The following is a 27913-nucleotide window of genomic DNA, read 5'->3' as shown; positions in this document are numbered from 1 at the left end:
GTGCAAATGGAGAGCAATGGCTCTGTGGCATGCTCCCTTCTGATATGTCCATGAACACCTACACATAAGATTGCTGTGAATGGTCAGGCAGCAAGAGACTGCCAGGGTGTGGCAATTTCTAAACTGCTTACTTATCTCCCAAACTTGCAGAAATACCGGCATTAACAGCACCCCATTCATGTGGTTCCCTCGTCGTCCCGGAAGAGTACAACACAGGGATATATGTGTAAGGACAACATACTGCTAGAAGGGGCCCTGGAGAGCAGCAAATGGCAACCAGACTGCAGAGCTGGCACTTCTGTTCCTCATGGATGCATAGAATCTACATGATTTGGAGATGTACCCCCAGGAAAAAGGTAAACAAAAGCGCTCATCATGCAGAGGAAGCCAAAAATGATTTGAAAATTAAAATGAGGTCATATCTGTATATTTGTATTATATAATACATCAAATGCAACACTTAAAATACTAGCATGGGCTTTTCAGAAAAATAGATTTCTCTCTCTGTAATCAATGTTAGAGTATATGTAGATTATTCAGTATCTTGTAGCCAGCATTATTTTTGATGAATTATAAATGTGCGTTTCTAGGGTTCTTTTTTTTTTCTTTAAAAAAAGTTATTTTGAGTTTCAACTGAAAATTCTGCTTACACTGCAGGGACTTTTCTGTATCAAAGTGGATATAAAGACAGGTATAGAGAAACACTATACTTTCCAGCACATATTTTACTAGGAGGCAAGAAGATGCCTTCTACAGGATCTGGCCCATAGGACCTGCTCCTGCAAATTTACTTCTGAGAGTAATTCGTACTCCAATGAGTGGCTCCATTGAAGTCAGTAAGGCTATGCAGAGCTGGGCCCATAGTCAGTAAAATCTTGCTAAAGCTACATACTTTGCATATTAGTTTCTGGTAATTAAAGTATTATTTTCCCTCCAGTAGACCTACTTCTATTTCCAACATGCCAAATACAAAAACACGATGGGTCTGATTCTTATTGCACGTACACTAGTAGACTGGTGTAACTCCATTGACTTCAGTACAAATGAAATCAGAATTAGGCCCAGTGGGTTCTCTGTTGCCCTCTGGGGCTGCATTCATTTACACAATGCACAATGATGTACTCCTGGGAATCAGAAGACAGGACAAAGCCTGGTGAATTTTAAAACACTGATGGTGATTTAATTTAAGAACATAAGAATGGCCCTACTGGGTCAGACCAAAGGTCCATCTAGCCCAGTATCCTGTCTTCCGACAGTGGTCAGTGTCAGGTGCCCCAGAGGGGATGAACAGAACAGGTCATCATCAATGTTCCACATCCTTCTGGCAAACAGAGGCTAGGGACACCATTCCTGCCCATCCTGGCTAATAGCCATTGATGGACCTATCCTCCATGAATTTATCTAGTTCTTTTTTGAACCCTGTTATGGTCTTGGCCTTCACAAAATCCTCTGGCAAGGAGTTCCACGGATTGACTGTGCGTGTGTGAAGCAATACTGTGCATTGTGTGAAGGGGGGCTGGGATAACTCAGTGGTTTGAGCATTGGCCTGCTAAACCCAGGGTTGTGAGTTCAATCCTTGAGGGGGGCCACTTAGGGATCTGGGGCAAAATCAGTACTTGGTCCTGCTAGTGAAGGCAGTTTTATGAGATGGGTATATCTCCATGTATATATACACACTTCCTTTTATTTGTTTTAAACCTGCTGCCGATTAATTTCATTTGGTGACCCCTAGTTCTTGTGTTATAAGAAGTAGTAAACAACACTTCCTTATCTACTTTCTCTACACCAGTCATTTTACAGACCTCAATCATATCTCCCCTTAGCCATCTCTTTTCCAAGCTGAAAAGTCCCAGTCTTATTTTTTAATATATTGAATCAGCAATTATAAAATATATTTCAACAGTCTTTGATTAAGGTCCCTGTTGACATATTCGAATCACAAGTGTTTTAGTGGTATGCTAAATGATTTATAATATTTAAAGTTCATCTCCTGCTTGGTGATTTATTGGACAGTTATTGCATCACTTTTCTCACACCTACCCCATTTTTGCAGCTGACACTTATTTCAGTAGTCTGTATATAAAGTTTACCACTATATTAGTTCTCATTTGTGAAATTTATTAGAAAACAGCAGCATCAAAACCTGAGAGAAATCAATACAGCACATACAGATGAACTGCTAATAGTGTGAAAGATTATGGAGGACCTTCATCGTAGTACAAACAGAATTAATTTTTTGCAATAAGAAATAGTCTGTTAAAAATCAACTAAATATAAGATGGAGAACATATGTATCTCTTGTGCAACAGAGACCTGCTAATTTCAGAAAGAACCTCTGTCATGGTAATGGACAACTAGAATAACCTCTCTATGCACTTAGGGTTCTGTATTTTCAAGTGCTGCATGCTCCATAGTGCTGATTTTTGCATACATTAAAACACACGAAATGCCTAAATTGGCTCTAATTTAAATTTTGCTATGTGTATATTCTCCTGTCTATCAGGCTCTGCATCTCTTGATTTCCATTATTGCTACTCAAGGGAAGGGCCAGTTCCAAGTGGCAAAAAACAAACAAATAAACAAAAAAACAGGCGGAGCGGCGGCACTTTGGCGGCAGCTAAATCGCGCTGCTTCTTCGGCGGCACTTCAGCAGTGGGTCCTCCCTCTCTTCTTGGTGGCAATTCGGCGGCAGCTCAAAGAGGAAGAGAGGGAATGAGGGACCCGCTGCCGAAGACCCGGATGTGCCGCACCGATACCGGATGGAGTGTCGCCCCTTTGATTTGGCCGCCCCAAGCACCTACTTCCTACACTGGTGCCTGGAGCCAGCCCTGCTCAAGGGGGTGTGGATAATAGGAAAGAGCCAGGGAATAAGGGAAAGGAAGTGTAACCTTTCTCACTAAACAGGTAACACCTACAATATCTTCCAAGAACTGGTTTGTACACAAGATGCTAGATTCTGTTCTCAATTATACCAACACTATTCTACAATTATTCCACTAACTTCAACTGTAATCATAATTCCAATGGAGTTACTATGAAATCACATTAGTGTAAAAGAGAGCAGAATTTTGTCCTGGGTATATATCAGAGATGATTAGACCTTACACCTTAATAGAGCACACAAAAAACATACATATATTGGATGACATATGCCATTTATTCTGAATACCCAGACCTTCAGTTAGAATAGTCTTATCACATGTAATGGCGTAATTTTTTTTATAGTTGATCTACATATTGTACAGGCAATTATGTCTAACTTCTCAATGGTATGTTATAAAATATTTAAAACTTGGATTCCAATAAAGATTCATTAGTGTTGTAACAATACTGTTTATGTACTTAATTGTAATCAATATATTATATATGAAGCATTATGTCTGACATATGATGATCAAATTTATATTTTAAGAGTTGTTTAATCTTTGATTGCTCAGTTCACACAGTTTGCTGGGGACCTACTCTGTTTCAAGAATTAAAACACTTTTTTTTTCATAGCATCCCGGTCTACCAGCCTCCACACAACTCCTTTGATGCGCATCTGATCATGCAAGGGTAAGTATTTTCCTCTATGCCCATATTTGGATGTTTTTTAAGTACGTAGGCCTCAAAACTCTCTTCTGTTGGCCCACTGATGGCTACTTGATATAAAATAGGAAACAGAAAGAATAGCATTTGTATTATGGCTTTAGCAATCCAGGCAGATAGTACAATACTGCATTGCCTCCAATTCACTTTACAAAGTTAAATAATAAAATTACTGTAATAGATTATAGCAGAGGGGAAGGGAAGATATATTCTCAACTGAGATATGAAAGAAGATAGCACAAGGATGAAATAAAAAGATACAGGAAGGTTGTTTCAGAGGTTGACAGCTGCAGAAGAGAAGGGTCTCACAGTAACCAGATTGTGTGGGGGGATAGATCAGTGGAGAGAAAGCAGTAGAGAGAGAGATTGGGATGTGTGCTGAGTTGGAGAAGATAAAGCGAAGGAACCCGCAATAGCCCATGAAAGAGGAGATAATGGCACGGAGGATGTTCACAGAAGAACTGGAACTGAGGTAGTTTTATACAGGGGCAATGTTGTGGAGGTAGTGATAGAAGATGTGGGAGACAGTAACTTCAGGGTCAAGAATAGCACTAATGTTACAGTGGAGGCAAATACATGTTTGAGTTAATTAAAAAGAGGAGTTGTACTTAAGGATGCTCCTGTTGCCTAAGATGCAGGGGTGGTTCCAGGCATCAGCACAGCAAGTGCGTGCCTGGGGCGGCAAGCCGCAGGAGCCAGCCTGCTGGTCGCTGTGAGGGCGGCAGGCAGGCGGCTTTCGGCGGCATGCCTGCGGGAGGTCCGCTGGTCTTGCAGCTTCGGCGGCAATTCAGTGGCGGGTATGCCGATGGCATGGCACTGGCGGACCTCCCGCAGGCATGCTGCCAAATCTGAGTGACCAGCGGACCGCCCGCAGGCGCGCCACCGAAAGCCGCCTGCCTGCCATGCTTGGGGTGGCAAAAAACATAGAGCTGCCCCTGATAAGATGTCCCTAAGGCAACTGCCTTAAGGAAAATGAGGTCACAAGTTTGTGGGCAAAACAACAAGAGGAGCAGGAGGGCAAGGAGGAATCATTAAAGATGTCACCATATTGATATACTTGGGTATCATCAGTGTGAAAATGGAAGCCAAGGCTAGAAGAGAGAAAAGGTAAAGAAAAGCAGAGGACCCTGTGATACTGTAGAGAAGGATGTTGATGCAGAGAAAGAGGCACCATGAGAGACAGGGAATGCATGATAAGCTAGACAGAAGCAGAACCATGATAGGAAGGAGCTGGACGTGCCTGTGTAACTTTGGAGGCAGCTCTGGAAATCAAATGGCTTCATGGTATCAAAGGCTGCACTAAGTTCCAGGAGAATGACAAGTTAGAAGAAACCACCAGCAGACAAAATAAGAAGGTTGCTAACTATGCAGAAATGAATGGTTCCCATGCTATCGAAAACAAGGTGGGAATTTTATTAAGCTGAGGGAGAAATGAAGAGTGGATTTCATAAAAAACTAATGGTATGGAAGTGAGAATGAGGATTGTCTGCTACACTGGCCACAAGGGAAGAGTAAACATTAGAGTTAGCATTAGTAATAATAGCAATACATGCAATCATACAATACTTACTGTCCATCTTTGGTACTTGTCAGGCAGCTATCACCTTGCTATTGTTTAGCATCTCCAAAGAGTGGTATGACAATATTAATTAATAACTCTCACAACAACCTGTGAGGCAGAAAAGTATCATCATCTGCATTTTACAGATCAGGAAGCTGAGATGCTATGTAGATTCTGTTCCTGGTATAAGTGGAGCTACTCTGATTTTACACCAGTGTAAATTAAATCAGATTCTGGCCTCTGGATGTTAAATGACTTGCCCAAGGATTTAGCCATCTAGGAGTAAACTAGCCCTTTTCCTGAAAAATCCAAGTGTAAAAGTGCAAACAAATCTATGCTACTAAAAGGCATCTGAAATATTGATTGAATGAGAGAAGAAACAGGTTTAAGGAATAAACAATTATGCATTAATATCAGGGTTGTCGAGAGATTAAAAAAATTAATCGTGCTTTTAAACAATAGAATACCACTTATTTTAAATATTTTTGGATGTTTACTACCTTTTCAAATATATTAATTTCACTTACAACACAGAATACAAAGTGTACTGTGCTCACTTTAGATTTATTTTTTATTACAAATATTTGCACTGAAAAATAAATTTTTTTGTTTTTTTACAATTCACCTCATACAAGTACTGTCATGCAATCTCTTTATTGTGAAATTTGAACTTACAAATGTAGAATTATGTACAAAAAAACGGCATTCAAAAATAAAACAATGTAAAATTTTAGAACCTACAAGTCCACTCAGTCCTACTTCTTGGTCAGCCAATCACTCAGACAAACAAGGTTGGTTTCAATTTGCAGGAGATAATGTTGCCTGCTTCTTGTTTACAATGTCACCTGAAAGTGAGAACAGATGTTTACATGGCACTGTTGTATCTGGCATTGCAAGATATTTACATGCCAGATGCGCTAAAGTTTCATATGTCCCTTCATGCTTCAACCACCATTCCAGAGGACATGCTTCCATGCTGATGGTGGGTTCTGCTTGATAACGATCCAAAGCAGTGTGGACTGACACATGTTCATTTTCATCATCTGAGTCAGATGCCACCAGCAGAAGGTTGACTTTCTGTTTTGGTGGTTTGGGTTCTGTAGTTTCCGCATCAGAGTGTTGCTCTTTTAAGATTTCTAAAAGCATGTTCCACACCTTATCCCTCTCAGATTTTGAACAGCACTTCACATTCTTAAACCTTGGGTTGAGAGCTCACATTGGTACCTTCTTTGTGTTTTATCAAATCTGCTGTGAAAGTGTTCTTAAAATGAACATGTGCTTGGTCATCATCCGAGACTGCTATAACATGAAATATATGCAGAATGCAGGTAAAATAGAACAGGAGACATATAATTCTCCCCCCCCAGGAGTACATTCACAAATTTAATTGATGCATTATTTTTTTAATGAGCATCATCAGCATGGAAGCATGTCCTCTGGAATGGTGGCCAAAGCATGAAGAGGCATACGAATGTTTAGCATATCTGGCATGTAAATATATTGCAATGCCAGCTACAAAAGTGCCATGCAAATGCCTGTTCTCACTTTCTGGTGACATTGTTGTTAAGAAGTAGGCAGCAGTATCTCCCGTCAATGTAAACAAACTTGTTTGTCTTAGTGATTGGCAGAATAAGAAGTAGGACTGAGTGGACTTATAGGTTCTAAAGTTTTACACTGTTTCATTTTTGAGTGCAGTTATGTAACCAAAAAAAATCTGCATTTGTAAGTTACACTTTCACGATAAAGAGATTGCACTTCAGTACTTGTATGAGGTGAATTGAAAAATACTATTTATTTTATTTATCATTTTACAGTGCATATATTTGTAATAAAAATAATATAAAGTGAGCACTGTGCACTTTGTATTCTGTGTTGTAACTGAAATCAATATTGAAAATGTAGAAAAACATCCACAAATATTTAATAAATTTCAATTGGTATTCTATTGTTATAAGTGCGATTAATTTTTTTGAGTTAAGCTCATGAGTTAACTGTGATTAACTGACAGCCCTAATTAAAATGTTTTTCCGGTAAAGGACTTGGTGCTTGGACATGAACATGGACCTTACAACGAAGTGACCATGGAATGCTGAAGCAGTGGTCAACTCACTCAGTTGGACACAGCCTTGTGGGAATACCACTAAATGTTGCTCAAAAATGCCCATATGCAAGAGCAGGTTCTTCCTTTGTCTGGGAAGAAGTTTAAGAGGCTGTTCCATTTCAAGTTATTAGGTTTTCTCTGCTCAGTTCTGGGTGTTAGCCAGGGGATGAGGAAAAGAGCTATGTTGTTGCTGTGGATCACCTCCCCTTTATCCAGTGAGTGCCTTACATGCAGTAATTTGTCAATGAATTAGACCTAACTAGATGGTTCAAGAGCTCACCCAATATTTATTCTTTATTCACTGGGAAGTTATATGATCTTGTAATAAAGAATGCAAGGAATGCATAGAAAATTAAGTTTTCACTGTGTTGTAGGATCTGGCAAGCCACAGTTAATCTGAGAAATTTGTGTGCTAATTATTTTCTAACTATTTTATTATAAAATTACCTCTGATTGTCAAGGCTATCTGGACACTCAGTTGTAAGTAAAATTATAGTACATTTACTGTCAGCTTTATCAAGTGAAATTCCACTGTGACACCCCAATTTTAACAACTCTTTATGGGGTGCAATAGAACAGTACTTTAATGCAGGTGCATTGCTGTGAGAAAATTTAAAGGTTAAAAAAAGTAACTTCAACCTATCTAGAAACATATTCAGTGTGGTCTAATAGACATGGTATTGGACTGGGAGACAGGAAATTTTTGGGTCTGCTACTAACCTGCTGTATGACCTGGGCAAATTTTTGTGTCTTTGTTTTCTTTCCCATCCTTTGTCTGTCCCATCCATTTAGACGGTAAGCTCTCCAGGGCAAAACTGTCTCTCATTATGTGTTTATACAGTACCTAGCATAATGGATCCCTGTCTCAGCGGAGGTCTCTGTGCTATTATAAAAATAATAATAGTAAAGGGCTGCTTCACTGTGTGGAACATGCACAGGAACTTCTTTGTAAATAAATAAAAAAAATACCAATCCCCATAAATGAGCAGTCCCCAAAATAAAGCCAGAATGTCTAGGGAAATAATGCAGCAGGATATTATTAGCAATTTGCTGTCTTATTCCATGTGCATCATCTTAAGAATACAATGAGAATGCCTAACTCCATGACCTTTATAACATTGCATAGCTGTGTCCTGCAATCGAACATATCTGAAATTAGGCTATATTACTTTTTATTATAAATACTTTAGAGCCTGATCCAGTAGCCAATTTTCAGAGAAAACTTCTTGACCTAAACTATGATCAGGCCCTCAGTTTATATCACTTTATATTTGAAAAGGCTCTATGACCATGCACACATTTTTTAACACAATCCACCATTAGTCAATTTTAAATTTGTCTTCTGGCTGCAGTTTATTTCGTATCACAGATTTCCTGTCTCATATGTAGTGCCCTTTCCAAATTCACAGTCATGAAAAACACGTCACAGACTTACTTACTTCTGCACTGTTGCTGGCAGCAGCTCTGCCTTCAGAGCTGGGCTCCTGGACAGCAGCTGTTGCTCTTCAGTTGCCGAGCTCTGAAGGCAGCGCTGCTGCCACCAGCAGCAATGCAGAAGTAAGGGTAGCAATACCACAACTCCCCCTACAATAATCTTTGTGGTTGTTGAAGGTAGTCATGCTTAGCATTCAGGTTATTCATGCCTACTTTGTATGTCCTGGTTGGAAAAGATTCAGTATAGTAATAGTATAAATCAAAACTGAAAAAAACCCTGATGTCTTGTTCTGAATAATTGATAAAACAATTATATGACCCTTATTCCCTTATTATGTGAGTCATGCACATAATGAGCCACCCAAATGAAGTGGTGAAAACATCTAATTCTCCTGTCATGGGTGGTACCCTGATAGAATCCTCAGGGTCAGAAATGTATCAATCTCTTTTCACACATGAGCTAATCAATTCAAGGAGGGAAGTACCAATGAGCTATTAGGTCAATATGATGAAGTATGGAGATTGATCTTATCCCAGAGTGACTGCATTAACGGACTCATCAGTGTGACCTCTGCCCTATAGTGCAAATTATACTGTACCGCAAACCTCATATCTGAATGAAGACCTCAGGTCGTTGCTTTTAATAAATCTCCTTTGCTACAGAGAAAAGAACATAAAGCTGAAAAGGGATGACTAATGAAAATACAGTGTGCTTTTATTTTCCTCTTTCTTTATAGTTCTTATGGAAATTACACCAGCCTTGCACAATTGCCATGGAAATTTTCCAGCCCAGGTAAAATTCTACTTACCTACTTTTACTATAATCAATGAAGATAATGGATAAAGTACAACTAATGATACTTTACTGGCCTGTCAAAAAAAATTACTAGTCTTGGCAAAGTGAATGAATAGAATTCTTGAAAGGCTGAATTACTGTAACCAGTGGTTTTCAATCTCTGGTCTGCAGATCCCCGGGCAGTGGCATTGAAACAATTTGTATAATGGGGGTGCTGAAAGTAATTGAACAAAACTGTAAACTCTGTATATGATGCCACACCCTTAGTTCCAGCATCACTGCCCTATTGTCTGCAGACTATGTCTAAGGGGTCCATGAAAGGGGTTGTTGTTACCATAGAACAGTGGTTTTCAACTGTTTTTGACTGTCTAAGATTTCCAAAGGGGTCCGCATCTCTATTCAAAATTTGTAGGGGTCCACAAAAGAAAAAAGGTTGAAAACCACTGATAATCTATGCAACAAAACTAACAGCTACGCTTAAATTATGGAGGTCATGGCTAGTGTACTTTCTTTAACATAAAATTGTAACAGCTGCCATTGCTGCTAAATTTGCTAATAAAAATTGCCATGTTCTGCAATTACTGTGTAGCAAGCATAAAAGCCATATAATATTTCTTGTTAACTCTGAACAAATCCTGAGGTTCTCACTTGGCTATCATTAAAACCAAACCCTACTGACTTCAGTGGGAATTTGTCTGAGTCAAAAGTTGTGGGTAAGTTCCTCAGAATGTGGCCCTTACTATTTAGGCAGACTCAGGTCAATGCACTCCATAAAAGCATAAGTGTTCACCTGCTGCTCAGAACCTTTTGAATGCTTGGGGCTTTGTAGTATTTAGGACTACTACATGCATACTTCTTATAATAGTGCCTGGCTCTTTAACGAATTAGCTCTCATATTGGCATTGACTTTAGTGGGAGTTCTGCATGGGAAACGATTGCAGAACTGGGTGTAATCTATAAGTGCTGTCTCATGGAATCATTTCAGCCTTTCGTTTTTTAAACACCAAATTTCTGTCTAGTACCTGGTTTCAAAAATGTTCAACAAACCATACTTAGCCCAAAATCTTGACGTTCTTATGTTAATACATATATTTTTAAGACCCTGTATAATCTGACTGCAGTACACTATTTATATATAAAGCATATTTTAGTACTGTATTTTTATTATACTAAACATTTTATTGTTCGGTGTATAATTGAATCAATGAATTAGAAGAAGGTTACTAAAAAAGGATTAATGCATTTTTAATGAAACTGAATGATATAACTTCTGTTATTCACTAAGAATAATGGCAGATCTATCAGGCTTGTATAGATAAGAGCTTTGTGAGCTTATCTGAAAGCCTACATAATGACTCTCATTTAACTGTAACCTAGAAAAACAGACTGAGATCCTATTCAGCTTTAAAATTCATTGTTTATTTATATGATCTCTAGTCCTCTTTGTGATCAGTTCACCTGTATAAGCATGAAAATGTAAATCATTTTAACAAACATATTCATTTCCCCTAATAATACACTTTTTTGAATAATACTGTTTCAGAATCTAGATGGAAGAACGGAGATAACCATACAATACCACTGGGAAATATTTTGAAATCCTTAAGTTAATAGACAAGAGAACTGGTGAGAACTTTGTTTGGTAATAATGAGAACGTGGATATTTCAATGTTCGCACAGCTCTACTCTTTAATTATCCCAACAGACTAAATTATAAATGCTTTCCAGGTAATTACTGATGCTTTTAAACTTGTATGCCATTAAAAAAACCTACATTAATATAACATTGCATTTGAGAGTTTAACAATACACAAATCAGTAAATTTATAGTTAAGATTGCCACAGTAACCTTAGCTCTGACTCTTTGCAGACACAGCCTGTATTGCAATATGATCTTGCAATTACTATAACACTTGGGAATGAAAAATGCTATTAATCTAATAATACAAAATGATAATACAAGACAAGATTAACTTTTCCCTACAACTTTAGAAGTATATATGCCTTTTGCATTAGGAGGTGCATTATTAGGCTTCAGTTTGAGGAATATTACACATAGATGCAGCTCTCTCTCTCAATATAAATGTGTGTATATGCCTACAGAATATCTATCTTCTATATATTCAGATGTATTACATATATATGATGTATAGATATATACTATAATATATGTTTTATACGTGATGCTGTGGTATAGTATGAAAGTTTTGTGGCGTGAATTTGTGGGACCACGTAACCTAGAGTGGTGAAACCATGCTTCAAATCACTAAAAATGGGCAGCAAAAAAATCTCTAGCACTATGATATAGTTTTTACAGTACATATTTGCTGGAGAACTTTATTAAAAATGTTTTAGATTTGCATTTTGAAGAAGTTGTAGTGGTCCTGATGTTTGTATTCTTCTGCCCATAAATCTAGGAGCTTGAGTCCAAGCTCACAGGCTTTGGAGGGGCTCTGATACAGAAAAGCACTTATGCACTTGTTTAACTTTAAGCATGTGCTTCAGTCTCATTAAGTACCTGCTCAAGTACTTTTGTGAATAGGGATGCTTTCCTGAATTGGTGCCAGAGAGAAAAATGTATAACCAATAATTTTCAGGGACTCTTAATAACACTAAAATACCTTTTCTATAAATCATAATGGCCTTTGAAAATCCAGTATCTCACAATCTACCTGTGCTAGAAGCAAATGTTCTCTCCTAATGGAAAGGGGGGATTGCTAGCTCTCCAGTTGGATAAAGCACCCATTTCTAGCCCAGATAGTTTATCATACATTGAACCTTAAACTTATTGTGGGTTTATAACTGAATATTTTTTCTTGTAGACCTTGCACTGAAGTAGTTTTGTAGGGAAATTCCACACTGGCAGGTAAATAAGGAAACATTTTTGCGGCAAGTTGCTTTTTAAAAAATGGCAGCTGCTTGGAAGCTGCTGAAAGGTTTGGAATCTGAGGCAGCAGAAATGGAATAGTGGGCCAAGTTCAGGTGAGGCAATCAAAGTGCATGATAAATTATTTATCATATAAATCTGCAATTTATAATACAGTTCGGCAGTTTATAACTTGGATACCACTACTACATGTATTGTACCAACAGATCTGTTTATCTATTCATAGTATCTACTGATAGTGTTACTGCTGATAGATATTACTACCTATGCATCTAAATGACAGTTATTTATCCAACTACAAATACATTGTATGCACAGTTTCTTAACCAATTAAACATGCCACTTTTTCACCTTTGGATAACTCAGAAATGATTTAATACAATTTTATAAAACTTCCAAAAAGCAGTTGCTTATAGACAGAGAACCACCATGAAAACTTTCAGCAGAAAAAGATAATTTTCTGGGAAAGTTACAATAGATTGAAAATAGTATTTCTGTTCTATACACGTATCTCAGCCTCCAAAGAATAAATAATAAATGCTTTCCAGGTAACTACTGCTGCTCTTTTGATAACATATATATTAATAAATTAAAAATGTTTGCAGACTGACAGCAACTGTTTTGTGGGCTTATACTGGAAAGCCAACAACTAATTATGAAAGCCTGACTTGACTAATCAATTATTCAGATGAACATTAGGTGCCTATTATATACATAAACATGGGAATTGTATTTCCCTTAAGTAACTTACTAAAATAACAAACCCAAAACATGCAAATTTGAAGTGGAAAGAAATAGCAGATATAATCTGACACCGTTATGCACTCATTGCACGTACAAAACTTGAATTATTCAGGGAGTGCAGAATCAGGCCTGTTGGTATTTTGACTCTAAGCAACACAGCAATAGTTGCACATGCCAGTTGTATTTGTTATGTGTACAATATAGATTTAGCTTATCCTTGCTGGTAGTGTTTTAGATTCGTTCCATGCTGAAGGGATGGAGGAGAGAGGGAGGAAGTATCATTGGATTGATGTTTGCAACATATGTTTTACATCTATTGTATACACAGTTATCTTATAAATGAATAAGACTACAATTTCTATTGTGAAGAAAGGGATAAGCATTGTAAAGGAGAACATCTGAGGTACTGGACTGTGTTTTGACAAGGTTTACAAATTGCTTTTCCAATCCCTGAATTTAAAGATCCAGTTAGTGCTAATATATAAGAAAATTACTGAGTGGATTCATTGGCATTTCATTTAATTTGTCACAAAATAAACACAATAAGCTAACACAGAACTGTCCTTTGCATTTAGAAAAGACCAAACTCTTAAACAGATTGCAGCAGTAGGGAAACCAGAAATAGATGTGACCAGACACCTGCTGACAAACAGTGACAAATCCCATTGACACTGCAGTGACCCCCAGTTAGTCAAGATTTAATTAAGGAGTATAATTAAGTCAGTGGAACAGAACAGTAATGAGTGGTTTTTTTTAATACAGGTAATTACACATAAGAATACAAAGTAAGATGAGGCCCTAAATATATCATTAAACCGAACAGTATAGAATGACAAACAGGGCACTAAGTATGCCTTTTGCTTTGGCTGGAAGAATGCAAGTTGAAATAACTCAGCTCCACTAAAGCATTTACAGTCTGATGGGCCTGATCTTTTAAGTTCTTTCTTGGTCAAAACTCATTAACCTCAGTGGTGGTTTTGCCAGAGGAAGAACTGCAGTATCATGCCCTGCCAACATTTAGTACCAGCTATACTGCTTATTGGCATAAGTAAGCACTATACCTGCTCTTATTGACCACTCACCATAGCAAATGCTATGGGCCAAATCCTGCACATGTTTAAGCATGTCAGTAACTTGAAGACAAAGGGATTATGCACAAGTAAAGTGGATCGTGTTTGCAGGATTGGGCCCTATGCCTGTTGTCATGTTTGCACTTGTTTGTTTCATGCAGGGATCACTTGTTCTAACATATGATATTGCTACTGTAATTCCCATTCCAGGTATAGAATCCATTGATTTTATAGTGTCAAACATTTTGTCTACAAGAAAACAACTAAACAACTGATTACAAGCAAGTTATTCCTCCCAGGGCATGCGTATGATTATCTGGGGTCCTAGGTGCAATCCCTTCATGTTCAGAACAAATGAGAGATCCACAAAGACAACAGAATTTTATGTTTGATCTAGTTCTTTGGTATTCTGGGATTCCTTATTCAGTTACATGAAATATCTGAAGTATTTTTGTCTATTTAACGATAGGCAAATAACACAGAGAAGACAAATAACAATAAATTTTAAAATAAACTTAAATGACAAACATTTTAAACATGGACAGAAGATACCCACAGCAACACTGATGACGATGACAAAAACAACTTCTTTGTATTCTGTATAATTTAAAAGAATGCCTGTGTAGTCTGGGAGCAGCCCTCCACCAGGAATATTCTATTTGTTCCCAGCTGGTATCTTCTAGTTCATGACAGCCTTTTATCCATTATCAAAGCAACAAGTGGAAAAGCAGATCCTCCTGACTGCTAACACCCTCTGTTCAGTTCCCTCTGTAGAATTTCTGATTCTAAATCTTTCCTTTTAACAAGTTCTCAGATTTCCTTCCTACTGCTGCAGTAGGTACTAAATACGTCTCTCAAGTCTTTAGCTCACTTGTCTAACCTAAACTCTGCTGGATTCTAAAGGAATCCATAATTGCTTTACAGCAGTGCATTATCTACAGAGACTGACTGAAATACAAGATGATCTTAATCCTGTTCCCACTGAAGTCGATGGTGGTTTTGCCTTTAATTTTAGTGACAGCAGAATCAGGCCCTAATTCCATAGGCTACACAGCAATGTAGGAATACTTCTGTTCAATGTTAATTTCAGATTGAGCCTCCTGTGATTCTAGGTTCAGTTTTTCACCTAACAACCATTTTATAAAAATCAAACAATTATTTCTATAAACACAAACTCTTAAAGACAGCACAAACAAACAAACAAAAACTACACGGTAACTTCATACATAGATATAGATTGTGATTTTGTTTGCCTGTTTTATCCAATATATCTGTAGCAAAAATGTCAGGAATAAAAATGTGGCAGATTTGAAAATAATTTATATGAACTGTTTTAAATAAAATCTACTGACTAAGATGAAGTCTATTAAAATAATTTTAAAACTAATAATATTTTATGTAGCTAAATTATAGAGCCAACTTTTCCTTGATTCATGCTGTCAAAGTATAGGAATAAGTCATCTCAGAAATACAGTCTTATAATAGTTATCGGAAATAGAGACACAAACATTATATATGTATTTAAACATCCTAAAAATCAAAAGAAAAACTTGTTAACAATCTGTTAACTAGCCAGAGGCACTTTAAACAAAATGCTAGGTGATAATTTATCATGGCCATACACCCAAAGAAAAGCCAATGGGAATTCTGGGTGTGCAATGAATGCAGGATCAGGCTTTTTGCTGAATTGAAACCTTTATCGAAAGGTATTTGTGAGACTTAAGCATGTGTTTAAGTGTGTTGCTGAATCAGGGTCCAAATGAATGTATAAATTAACTTTCAGAGCAGGGGCCTGATCCTGCAAACACTTACTGTTGGTTGTGGTGCTTACCATTAAGCATAGTTCTATTTAATCAACAGGATTATGCTTAGTATTAAGCGCTAATCTAAGTAATACATTTTTGCAGGATCATGCCCTATTGGCCTAATCCTGACTGTTCAACTCAATCATATATTACTGATATTGATGAAAGCAGGATTGGGCCCTAACTGTACAATAACATAATTAAAATTTAATCAGTAAGGACCTGATATTACAAGGTGCCGAATTTAGGATTTTTACTTAACTGGTTAGAACACTCATCCAGGATGTGGGATACATCAAAGGGGAGACGTAGGTTCAATTCCACCTTACAAGGTGCTGAGCACCTCATGGTAAGTGCACAGCAATTCCCAGTACGCATTCAGCACTGGGCTGGATAAGCCCCCCTAGTAAAGTATCATTAGCTATGGATTGGGTAATTTATTCCATCTCCAAATACTCAAGCACATTTGAAAATAATTAGTAAAAACGAAATATTATAAATCAAAATGATAGGGGACTGTGAGAAGTTCTCTAAATTGTTATATTACTCAGTGTATCCTTATGTAGGTAAAATATCAATACACAAATATTGCATTAGAAGATTTAAGCTCATCTTAGGACCCTGACACACACATGCATAATTGATTCCTGACATCTATTTTTTTTTTTTTTGCAAGGCCACCCTTATCAAGTTATGTATGAATGAACAGAAGTGTCTTTCATCCCCCACTTGCCTCCTGGTTCAAAAGGAGCTACCAAAATAGCAGCCACAAAAATTCAACAGCCTGCCAAACGGCCTGCACACGTCCCATTCTTAAAGGCATGTGAAAGGTTGGAGAGCTCAGCAAAATTTTTATGTACGGGAGCAGGCCCAAGGAAAACTCACACGCCATAACCAATTGTGGACAGAGGATCATCTATCAGCAGACAAATGCAGGAACTCCAGAATGTCTCTCCTCAAATGAAATAATATATCTTTGAAAGCCAATGCCCGTTTTAGGCCTGAGGCCCATATATCAAGCCTGAGAGGCTTGTGGATACGCTCCACGGCCATTAACCTTCCACCTGTTTCCCCTTGTCCTTCAGGATGAGACCCTGCCCTTGATTTTACTCCCTTCCCCTGTTCATCTTCCGACAGAGTGTAAATGTAAAGCAGAGGGCCTGTGAAATAATTCAAAGGCAATGGACCAGGGACATGGTTACAAATCTCTGCCACTGGCACTGTGACTTATGCAGGCAGTTTGTCACACATGAGCCAGGTGACCTCTGTGACATAACAGAGAAAAATATTGCCTGAGATCAAAAGATGAGATTCAGAGCACTCTAACTAACTCTGGTCTATAAAGTGATATTATACAGTGTCCAAGGATTTCCTCTTTTCCAAACAATATTTGTTCTAGTTAATAAAAGGTAGGGCAGGTTCTTTCTAATTTAAGTTCTCTCTGATCCTCTTTGAAATCTTTCCTGTAACATAAAGATTGAAATTTGTTTCCAGTATAAGTTAATATACTTTTTTAACACCTAACTGTGGCCTGGCAGGAAGGGACAACCACAAATTATTCAGTGGACGTTTAACATATTAACATCAACAACATTTTCAAAATGGACTAGCTACTTTTACAAAAAAAAAAAAAAAAAAAAGACTTAACCCCCCCCATAATTATTGAAATGCTAAGTAATAGCAAAACTTTAAGATAACCACATTCTAGAGATAGTATTACAATTAAAGGTCTTAAAAGTCCCAAAGTGTTTATTAGAATTCAATCTGCATGATGGCTAAAACACGATTAATATTAATATTGAAAAAGACAATGTAACAAGACAACACAACAGCTATAAATCCTTACTTTACAAAGACAAGGACTACAGGGCCAGGAAATAGTCAAATGAAACAAACCCTAATTAGAATTAATTTCTAACTTGAATTCATTATTCAAGTTGCATACTACACATGAAGTTTCCCAGCTGTTTTGTGCATTCAGGGCTTCTTCTCTGTTGGGTGCAGACTAAAGGACAAGGCCTAATACAGTCTTTCTCCTCTACCCCCTTAACCTAATGGCATGTCTGGTATGAACATTTAATTTTGTCATTTTCATAAATTAAAGATCTGTCTGTACAATCCAAGGCATGATGATGAAGTGAGAAATGTAACTGCTGCTCGATTAGTCTAAACCCCTGGTCAAATGCAGATTCAACTAAGCCTAAATCACTTTTGGCACTTGCCAACTCCTATGTGATGAAAACCTTAATTTAATCCCTGCACAAATATACGCATGCACACACACTCAAAATATACATATAATTTATGGATGAGTTGTGCATTATCTGGTCAGCTAATTTGTTTCATTCGTATCACATGATGAATTTGGAAGTCAGGCATGGAATTTAAACTTTTAAAGGAAATCATTTGAAGAAATAGTGCTCCTCCATTACAGTCAGTCTAAAACCTTTAAAGTTGTGGGACCATAAGGGGATCTTAAAGTTCAGTGTTGTGATAGTTTAATCCCCCTCCATCCCTGCAAAGTTGAAGGTCAGCTCATGTTTTGTGCTGATAAAAGTATTTTATGCAAATAGTACTAAAGGAGTCTGTTGCAGGATACGTGAAGCAATAAGAGCAAAATTACTATTACAGTAATTCTGTCAAGTACTACCTCATGTCTTTGTAAAAATAAATCAACACTTTGGCTTTATAGGTTTAAAATAATTTCACTCCTGTTTGGACCCTAACATGAATATAGTCTTCTTTTTCTTTATTTTCCTATTGAAGCATGCTCACATAACTTTTTGTAGCTTCAACCTGTCACCAGATCGGAGGTTTGCCATTGCCTTCACTGGGCACAGAATCAGAGCTGAGATGTCTTAATTTTTAAACGTATCTTGAACATTATATCACAGATTTGCAGTGTAAGAATACAGTAGGGATGCCCCTGAGTTATGACAATCATGTATTTAACTTTCTTTATGGCTCATATTGAGAAGAAATTGTTTTAATAAATATAGTCACGTGGTAGGCTTGATTTCAAGTAGCTTTTCTGCATCCAGTATATTGTTAAATATGGTTGATGCAGCTCTGAAAAATTAATATTTAATTTAAAAAGCACCTAGGCTAATCCATTGTCTCTTACAGTAAGTATGATCTAGTGCTTTTGCTTTTGTAATATTCATGATATTTTCATATCAAGGCTAGGCATTCTATTCTATTCTCATGAGAAGATTTTACTATTTTGAGTTTTTGATAATTTTTGAATGATTCAAAAATCCTGAAAAAATTGCCATGAAACAGAGAAGCCATTAAAATAAATTAACTGTTTTATGTACGAGAATGCTAATTTGTAACTTTTACAGAAGAAAACTGTGTCCTGAGTCTCTAGGAAAATAGATAGATATTGTGGACCAGATTCTCTGCTAGCATAAATGGGTGCAGCACCATTGACTTAAGTAGAGTCTTATGCATTTTATAACTGTAGTGAATTTGACCCTGTGTGCTTAAAATTTTCATAATAATACTGAGACTAGTCTTGGCTCTGGGGAAAATGCTGTAAACATTGTTTGGTAGAGTATTACATAGATGCACCAGCATACTGTATTTTGATTGTTTAATTCTCTATTGTTCAGTCATTTAGATGTGTAGCACCTAGCAAATGAAAAATATAATCATTTTGGGCATGAATCACTCCTTACATTCTTTTCCATCCACAAACAATTTCAGTTGGGAAAAGTGCCACATAGTATCGACACTGACAACAAATTGTATTGTCCAGTGAACATCTGTTTCCGACTCCCACACTGATATTGCAGGTTGGGTACTTATGAGTGAGTTAGTCTTCACAAGCTGCCTGGCCACAAAGGAACTGGAAATTACTGGTACATTCAGCTTTTATTATTGGAACACAGGAAAACTTTATCATCATGCTGGGAAGTTCTGTATCTTTTGAAATATTGGAACTGGGGTTATGTGAGCACATAAAGCCACATGGAATACTACTTCTAAAGAGAGAGAAAAATGCCTCTTGTTCAATATGTCCTTGGGTACATGTGAGCATGCAAGCTTGAGATCAAAATCCCAAAGCAGAACAATTTTTTTGTTCTCAAGATGTTAAATACAGTTACAGAAACTTTTTTTTTTAACAACAAAGCAGGAAGCAGTGCAAACTAAAGGACACATTCTGCCAGTCTTACTCAAGTTGAGTAGTACATTGCTACAGAGAGTCCTACTGAAATCCATGGGATTGTTTGCACAGTATAGTACTATTCAAGGTGAGTAAGGGTGGCAGAATCTGGCCCTAAATATGGTAGAGAGAATTTTGGTCTCCTAAACAGAGAATGTAGCTTTTTCTAATTTATGTATGGAGTGCTAAGATTAGCATCAGGATAATTAAAAATATTTAGCTGGCTAGATACATATATTGCTGTTGTAAAACAAAACAATATAATTTGAATAATCTATATAATTAATATGGTTTTGCCAGGGTCCTGAGGTTTAATTTTTCTTCATTGCTAGATACAGTTTTTTGTGTGGTCTACGGAAAGGCAGGTCATGTTCCATAGTGACTGGGATAGTAAAAGAAAGAATAGAAAGGACAGTCCTGGTAGACAAGGAAATATGCTAGGCACTGTACAAACATATAACAAAAAGATGGTCTCTTTGATGTCATTTTCTGCAGCAATTTAGGTTTTCCAAAGAGTAACAAGTCTTGGTGGCGTGGGTCTAATTCATATTAAAAATTACTGCCTCAGTGTTTTGGGCATAAAATAGTCTGGTCATGCTTTTTATGAGGAGTTGTTCTACTGCTTAAGTTATAATTATTAAATAGCAGCAAAGAGTCCTGTGGCACCTTATAGACTAAAAGATGTTTTGGAGCATGAGCTTTCGTGTGTGAATACCCACTTCGTCGGATGCATGTTAAGTAGAGGCCCAGAGAATCCCTTCTGTGAGCAGATCTCTTCCAAGCTGCACAGAAGGGGGAGACAGGGAGTTCTACATCTGTGGCACTGTTTTCCCCTCTCTAGCACCCTATGAAGTCCCTCTGAATGGAAGGGACTCTACCAATGGTGGGAATGGATACCAAGTTAAGTGAGAATGGAGCACAAGACAGGCTACTCTGCACAGCATCATCATTTGCTAACCGCTGGATTTCTTTGTTGAAACATGGGGGAGAGCTAATAGAGTTTGGATTGGCTACCTCTGGGCCATCTTTGTGGCTGTTACTGAGCTCCAGAAAGGAGGCCATTTGAATATCACAGTGGCAGAGTTTGTCTATGCAGAAGATCCCCTTCCCACAGAGTTGCGGCTTTAAGAGGGATGGGAAGCCTTATCCACCTCCTCACCTCACAACCCCACAAATTCCTCTCTCTTGAGAGGATGATTCACAGAGACCTCTCAGGGGGACTCTCACAGAATTTATCTGGCCCCCTGCTGTGAGTTTTTCTGTGGAGGGATGCAAACTGGCTCATAGATATAAAGGGCTAAAATGCTTCTTCAGGTGGCAAAGCTGGTGCTAATACAGTTTTCAAGAGGCAGAGGAATGAAAGGGAAAAGGGGTGAATATTTGGGAAGTTGGAAACAGGTGAATAATGTCTTATAAAAATATAATAGTGAGAGATTTAACAAGGAAACTCCTATCAAAGAAACCAGGCAGACACTACACACTAAATTCTAAATATACATATGTAGGACCTAAGCCTGCACTCCTTATTCAGACACATGGAAGTTTTCTCCCAGTAAGATATGTTAGACTGAGTCCACACCTGCAACATTACTCACATTGATAATCACTAAGGGCAAAGTTGTTACTTTCTCAATCACCCGCCTAGGGAGCAAGGGGGTATAGATGCCTCTCAACGTCCTTGCACTGCATACCACAGGGGTGTGCTTCCCTCCTGAGGCCCCACCCTCATCTCCTCTGCAAGGGGGGAATCAGAGAATGAATGATGAGAAAAGGCTTGTCATCACTGCTAAAAAAAAAAAAAAAAAAGCTTTGTTTTTAATCTCAGGGTAACTAATGTACATGAGCTACTTTGAGGTAAAATCATAATGAAGACCCGGCACTTCAATTTACTGTGGGATTAACTTGCCATAGTCAGACTTACACTTCCACCTGTGGTTACCCTTGGTGAATTTACCTCCTGGTAAAACTAATGTGCCTGTGTTTTTACCTCAAACTAGCTCACATTCGTTAGTTATCCTGGGGTTAAAAAAAACCACAGCTTTTTAAGCCCTCAGAGCCACAATTCACAGCACTGTCCCTTACTTAGGGCAGATTGTGAAGTTACAATATGACCCTAAATATTCACCAATAAATACATAAAAGTAATCAGTTGAGACAAGTAGACCATGCTCATTGTAGCACTAGAATGAAGATATAATTTTTCGTCACATCCAGTGTCACTTAGGAAGGATGATATTTCCTGTATATGGGAAACATGCCAGTAAAAGAATTTTCTTGGCAAAGAGACAACATGGAAATGTCCTTTTAAAATCAGTTAATAGCCACAGAACTCTTGAGCTAGCTAGAACCATTTCCTATGCTATGGAAAGAACACTTGAATAAGGTTAGCCAAGACATTTCACCCTCCCCCCCATCTATTTCTGGATATCTTCTTTTGTTCACCCTTTGCTAATTATAGTGGCCTAGCCTAGGTGATATTTATAGTCTTAAAAGATTTGCCTGACTTTCTGAACACTTTATTCATGTATATTTCCTGTGTTTATTGTTGCTTTAGCACATTATTAATTAAATTTATTTGATCCAAGATTTTATTTAGCAACAAACTTTTCAAAGCTACTTTTCCTTCTACAAATGAAAGAGCTGTATTTAGATGTAAACAAAGCATTTTTCTATTTCTGTATTAATAGACAGATTTTTGTTTCTTTCCAAATACAAGAGTGATGATCACTATAGGAATCTCCAGAAACAGAGGAAACAAATATTCCTTTTTTCAGTAATGTGTTTATTCAATGTCTTACCAAACATTTACTTGAACTTTCTTGTACATTGCAATTGTTTTAATTATTGGTACTTTATCAGGTCACAAGTATTCATTATTTTTAAAATATCCATAAGACATACACCTTTCTTTCTTTCTTTCTTTCTTTCTTTCTTTCTTTCTTTCTTTTTCTTTTATGTGCCCTATACTTGTCCTGATAACCTAATAGTAGTGACTCCAGTTGCAACTGCTTACAACCAATATTTAAAATGTGTAAAAAGGGTACATTGGAGTTAAAACTTGTACCATGCCTTTTACCTCTATTGAAATCAATTGGGTTAAGAGAAGTTTTGGAGGAAAGCCTGAGAAAATGATCAATGATTTGCTATTCAATAGGGGCCGCTCCTTGATAGCTAGCATTAACTCAAATTTACCACTGGTCAGAAACAAGGGGAATTGCACTTGTGTGGAATACAAACCTGAACAAGTGGTAGCCTAACTCCTTATCCTACTTATCATATGTTCTCTTGAGTGTGTATCCCCGTTATCTTGCAACTGGGCAGACTTGTCCAAAATGGCTGCTGTGCACGGCAAGATCAGGAGCAGGAAATTCATCCCAAACCACTCCTCAATCTATTCTGAAGCCTTACATATGCCCTTCTCCTGCCTTTGTGCCAAGGTGGAAAATGGAGGGGAGATGGGGGCAAAGGGAATGGGTCACAGTGTGTGAGTGGGGTGAAATTCATCCCTCTGCAGGAGCCCAGCGCTAGGCTTATACACCACCTCAGGCCTACTTAAGTCTAGTTTGGAGGGTTTATGTAGTGCATAGGCCTTGGTTTGGCCTTCTGTACAAGGTTGAATATCATGCGGGGTGCAGAAGCTTGTGCAAGATACAGATTATCTGACAGGACTGCACTTGCCCCTGCCCCCTTTTGCATTGCATAAGATTGACCCTATGCTGTGACCATCAATGAAATGGAAATAGACTTGCTGTCAAACAGCTAGATTTGAGATTTTAATCTGTAAACTAGTTGCTGTTAGGGTAATGCTTCCCTGAAGTATATTGCTTTTGTTCAGCAAATAATTGACTTTTTTTTCCTCCTCATTTCAGGAAGAAGTCATTTCAACAACTAGGCCACAGTTCTATACTCCCTTACTTAGGCAAAATTCCTATTGATGTCAATGGGGGTTATGTCTGAGTGAGGCCTGCATGTCTATTTCTGTTCGACACACAAGGTATTGCAATCCTATATCCTGCTGCCAAGCTGAATTGATAGAGCAGTGCATCAAGAGACTATAAAGTACAAATTTAATGATAGTTTGAGTACTTTTAAAAAAAAATTAGTCATTTTCGCAGAAGTAGAAAATGAAAGAGCCATTTCAAATGAATGTTATGATATGGAAAGCCCACAAGTAAGCAAAATGTACTCGAATTTAGTATTAACTCCTCTTCATTCTCCGAATATAAACGGTGCTTTTTTATCAACAATACTTACTTATAAACCTTAAAACCACTAGAACAAGGTAATTAGACAGGTTTTTCATTAGAAAATCAATCAGAAAACAAACAGAAAGTTAGAACATTCAATTCCCAAGAGCTTTCTTTTAACAAAAATATTTTTTACTATTTGGCTTTTTAAAAACTGCTCATACTAGAAGGTTCAGGGGGAAAGGGAGTAATTAATAGAAGCGAGCAAATAATTGATTTTTCAGTTAAATGGCTGAACAGAAAAAAATCTGAAAAATAATTCAATTTGTTTTGAACTGAAACTAATTTTTTTAAAAGGTCTTTCTTGCCAAAACAAAAAATATTTTTTTTGTTTGGGTCAAATGAAACATTTCCAATGTCGATTTGAAACAACATTATGAAATTGAATGTTGATTCAAACCGATATATCATTTTGAAAATGTTATTTCAAAGCTAAATATCAAATGTCAATACAAAACATTTCAGTTTTTACAACTTTTTTTTTTCAGGTTTCTTTTCTGACTGAAACTAATTGTCAAATTGGACCCAAAGTCATGAATAGTTTTGGTGCCACAGTAAATTAAATATTCACCAGAAGGTTTGCCTGCTTTAGTAATTACATAGCCATGTTATTCATCATACCTCACTGCAGGATTTGTCTTACACCTATGTTAACAGAACAACAAATTTGGATATCGTCATTGTATTAAGTGCTACACTCAAGTTTGGCTGATTGTTTTGTGTTAATAGAGTTAACATTGGGAACAATTACATAGACACTGTAAAGTCCGCTCAGATATAAGTTAATTATCAAAATTATCACACCTCCACCTTGTGTAATGAAGCTATGATGGATTTCACATCAAAAGTGAAACTTGCTCTGTAGAGGTTGTTTTTGCTCCTGAGAAAATAGGTAGAGTAGTTAGCATGAAAAATAATTAAGCAACTGAATTCACTTTCCACTGCATGACTTTACCTCCTGCTTGAGTTTGCACGTAAAGCTGGCAATAATTTGAATGCTCAGAAATTGAGGCTGGGTAATGGAGCAAAGCTTGATGGATTCAATAAATGCCAAAAATAATTTTAAAAATCTAGGGGTCAGATCTTTGGCTAGTGTAAAATGGTACAGCTTCAGTGAAATAAATGGACACATGCCATTTATGGACCAGTAAATGGACCCCAATGAATGATCTGCCCCCTAATTTATATTGACTAAATCTAAGAAATTCAGTCTACATCTTTGTTCCTTCCTGCCTGTGGGGCTTAAACTGATTTTTATAGTGCAATCTTAAAATCAAAGATGGAAAAGACATAGTAAGTCATCTAGTTCACTCCTCTGCATATGTTGAACAGCTCTCTATAGTATACAGCTGTATATTTTGTGCAGACCAGTTTTAAATTACTCAAGCAATGGGACTTTCATCGCTTCCCCTGAGAGACTATTGCATAGTTTGATAGCTCTTGTCATTAGGGAACGTTTCTTGACAGTCAACCTAAATTTTCCATTTCTTAGAATCACTCTATTACTCCTACTGCAGTTAGAACACAGTTCTTCACTGTCCTTGGTGTTTGCTTCATTCAGATACAGCACTTCTATGTGCGTATGTGGTTCCCGAGGTGGTAGTTTGACCAAACTCTGCATATGCAGTTCTTTAAAGTCAGTTTCTCCAATCTCAATTACTACTGCCACTCTTCTCCTAGTTCCCTCCAGTTTGTCAATGTTTTTCTGCCCCATGAATTTAATGCATTATTCTAGGGGTTGCCTCCAAACTGTATGTTAATATACAGAAAGATAATCATCTCCCTACTTGGTAACAACATGTTACCTCTACATATGAAGCATAAAATCACATTGCCTAGTACCAAAGAGGCGAAATCCCCACTCCTTTGAACTTAGTAAGCGTTTTGCCATTGGCATCTATGAGGCCAGGATTTTACCTTAGGTGTAGCAGTTTCTAGGTGCAAATGGTTAAATTAAAGATGCCCTTAAATCTATATTTCCTTGATAGAACTGGATGAGAAAACTTTCAATGTAACTGAAAACAGCCCCCCCCCTAAAAAAATTATTTTCATTGTTTGCAAAAAGCAGGGCATTTTGTTCTCACATAGAACTCTGCAAAGATGAAAGGGATTTTTTACAAGGAGAAACCTCCCACCATGAAACTGTAACATTCCTCTGTGACTGGACAAATCTGTGATTTTTCTCTGGGACTGGAATTTCTTCCTTTTTTCATGGTTATAAAAGTTGTGTCATTTAACAGAGAATGAAATTGCACCCTACATCAGCACAGCAAATAATAGTCCAAATAATAGTCTGGAAGATTGTGGACCATAACATATCCTTCTCTAGCAGCACCCAGTACAAGGGCCATGGAGGTGGTGAGTGCTGCCTCAGTGGCACACCCCAACATCTGTGTGTGAAATGGGGAGGTGGTGGGTGCTGAAGTTATGTCTCCCTACCCGCCCTATGGTTCTTTAGTAGATAACTTGATGCTGACCTAGTCAGCATCAAACTTAATGCAGCTTTCCACCTCCATGAGGAGGAACATTCCCCAGCTGGGAAAATCTGGGTTGAGAAGCAGTAGAATGTACTCTTGAGGGGAGTACCATTCTCTCCTCAATTTTATTCAGTGGAGCAGATTTTCAAAGGTATTTGGGAGCCTAAAGATGAAGAGAGATGCTACTGGGATTTTTCAGAAGCACCTAAGCAGGCTCAATAAAAACAAAGGAAACTAGGCACCTAACCTGCCTACCTGTTATTGAAAACTGTACTAGGTGCCTATCTGCATCTTTAGGCACCTAAATACCTTTGAAAATCTGGCCCAATATTCATTGCAGCCCATTTTCTGATCAAGGGCCCAATCCTAGCTTGGATTGACTTTGATATTGTTTTTGGTTGACCAAAGCCTACAGAATGAGGTCCCTAAAGAGCAGCATCTTTTCATTCTAATCTGGATGGGTAAATGTCTCCCCTGTAACAGTTCAAAGTTCAGTGCAAATAGTTGCCTTGAGCTTCTGATTTTGCACCTCGGTTTTGAAAGGGAAAGTTAAACAAATAGAAATTCTGAAATTCCTTTACATGTCACGTTTCCAGCTAATTGCTGTACTGTGTGTCTTTGCTTATCACATCAGACTCCAGTTCTAGGGTGGACTGGATGCCTCATGGCATCATCAGTAGTTCAAGTCCTGCTCAGTTCATAAATGACTAAACATCATTATCACCTGTTGGCTAATCACTAAGGTGGGTTGGTGAGTCTGTCTACTCTAGTGGAAAGCGTCTACCTCAAACATACCCCCTTAAGTGGCATGTTTGTGGGCTGCCTCAGCACAAGCCCGGCAGTAATTGGGCATGGAAGATCTGCTTTCTTATCACCCCAAGAAGGCTTGGGATCAGGACTGAATATAGTGTTCAAGAAGGATGTCGGAATGATGGCCCTAGATACTGAAATCCTGTATTTACCCTTAGAACAGATACAGCAAAGACAGTGGCAAAGTAAACTTCCACACACACCTCTCTGACTGAGAAGGCTCAC

The 27913-nt window shown here is 37.7% G+C and overlaps 1 protein-coding gene and 1 long non-coding RNA gene across 7 annotated transcripts in view; one reads left to right on the top strand and one right to left on the bottom strand.

Annotated features, from left to right (window-relative positions):
• LOC120370783 overlaps positions 1–24141 on the top strand; it is a 111457-nt gene extending 87316 nt beyond the window's left edge. The window contains exons 5-9 of one of the 2 annotated variants that reach the window (XR_005583931.1): positions 151–356; positions 3499–3555; positions 9422–9477; positions 11024–11106; positions 24024–24141. This is a non-coding gene — a long non-coding RNA (uncharacterized LOC120370783). Of the gene's footprint in view, positions 1–150; positions 357–3498; positions 3556–9421; positions 9478–11023; positions 11107–12302; positions 12448–24023 lie in introns of those variants that run through there. The other variant, XR_005583930.1, reaches the window with a different exon arrangement.
• Positions 1–27913, bottom strand: part of NR5A2 (nuclear receptor subfamily 5 group A member 2) — a 118305-nt gene that overhangs the window by 60794 nt on the left and 29598 nt on the right. The gene's annotated exons all lie outside the window — the stretch shown is intronic.

The sequence above is a fragment of the Mauremys reevesii genome, linkage group 8 (genome assembly GCF_016161935.1).
Source record: "Mauremys reevesii isolate NIE-2019 linkage group 8, ASM1616193v1, whole genome shotgun sequence".
Taxonomy (NCBI): Eukaryota; Metazoa; Chordata; order Testudines; family Geoemydidae; genus Mauremys; species Mauremys reevesii.
The sequence above is the reverse complement of the archived record's forward strand: the minus strand, read 5'-3'. Positions and strand labels throughout refer to the sequence as shown.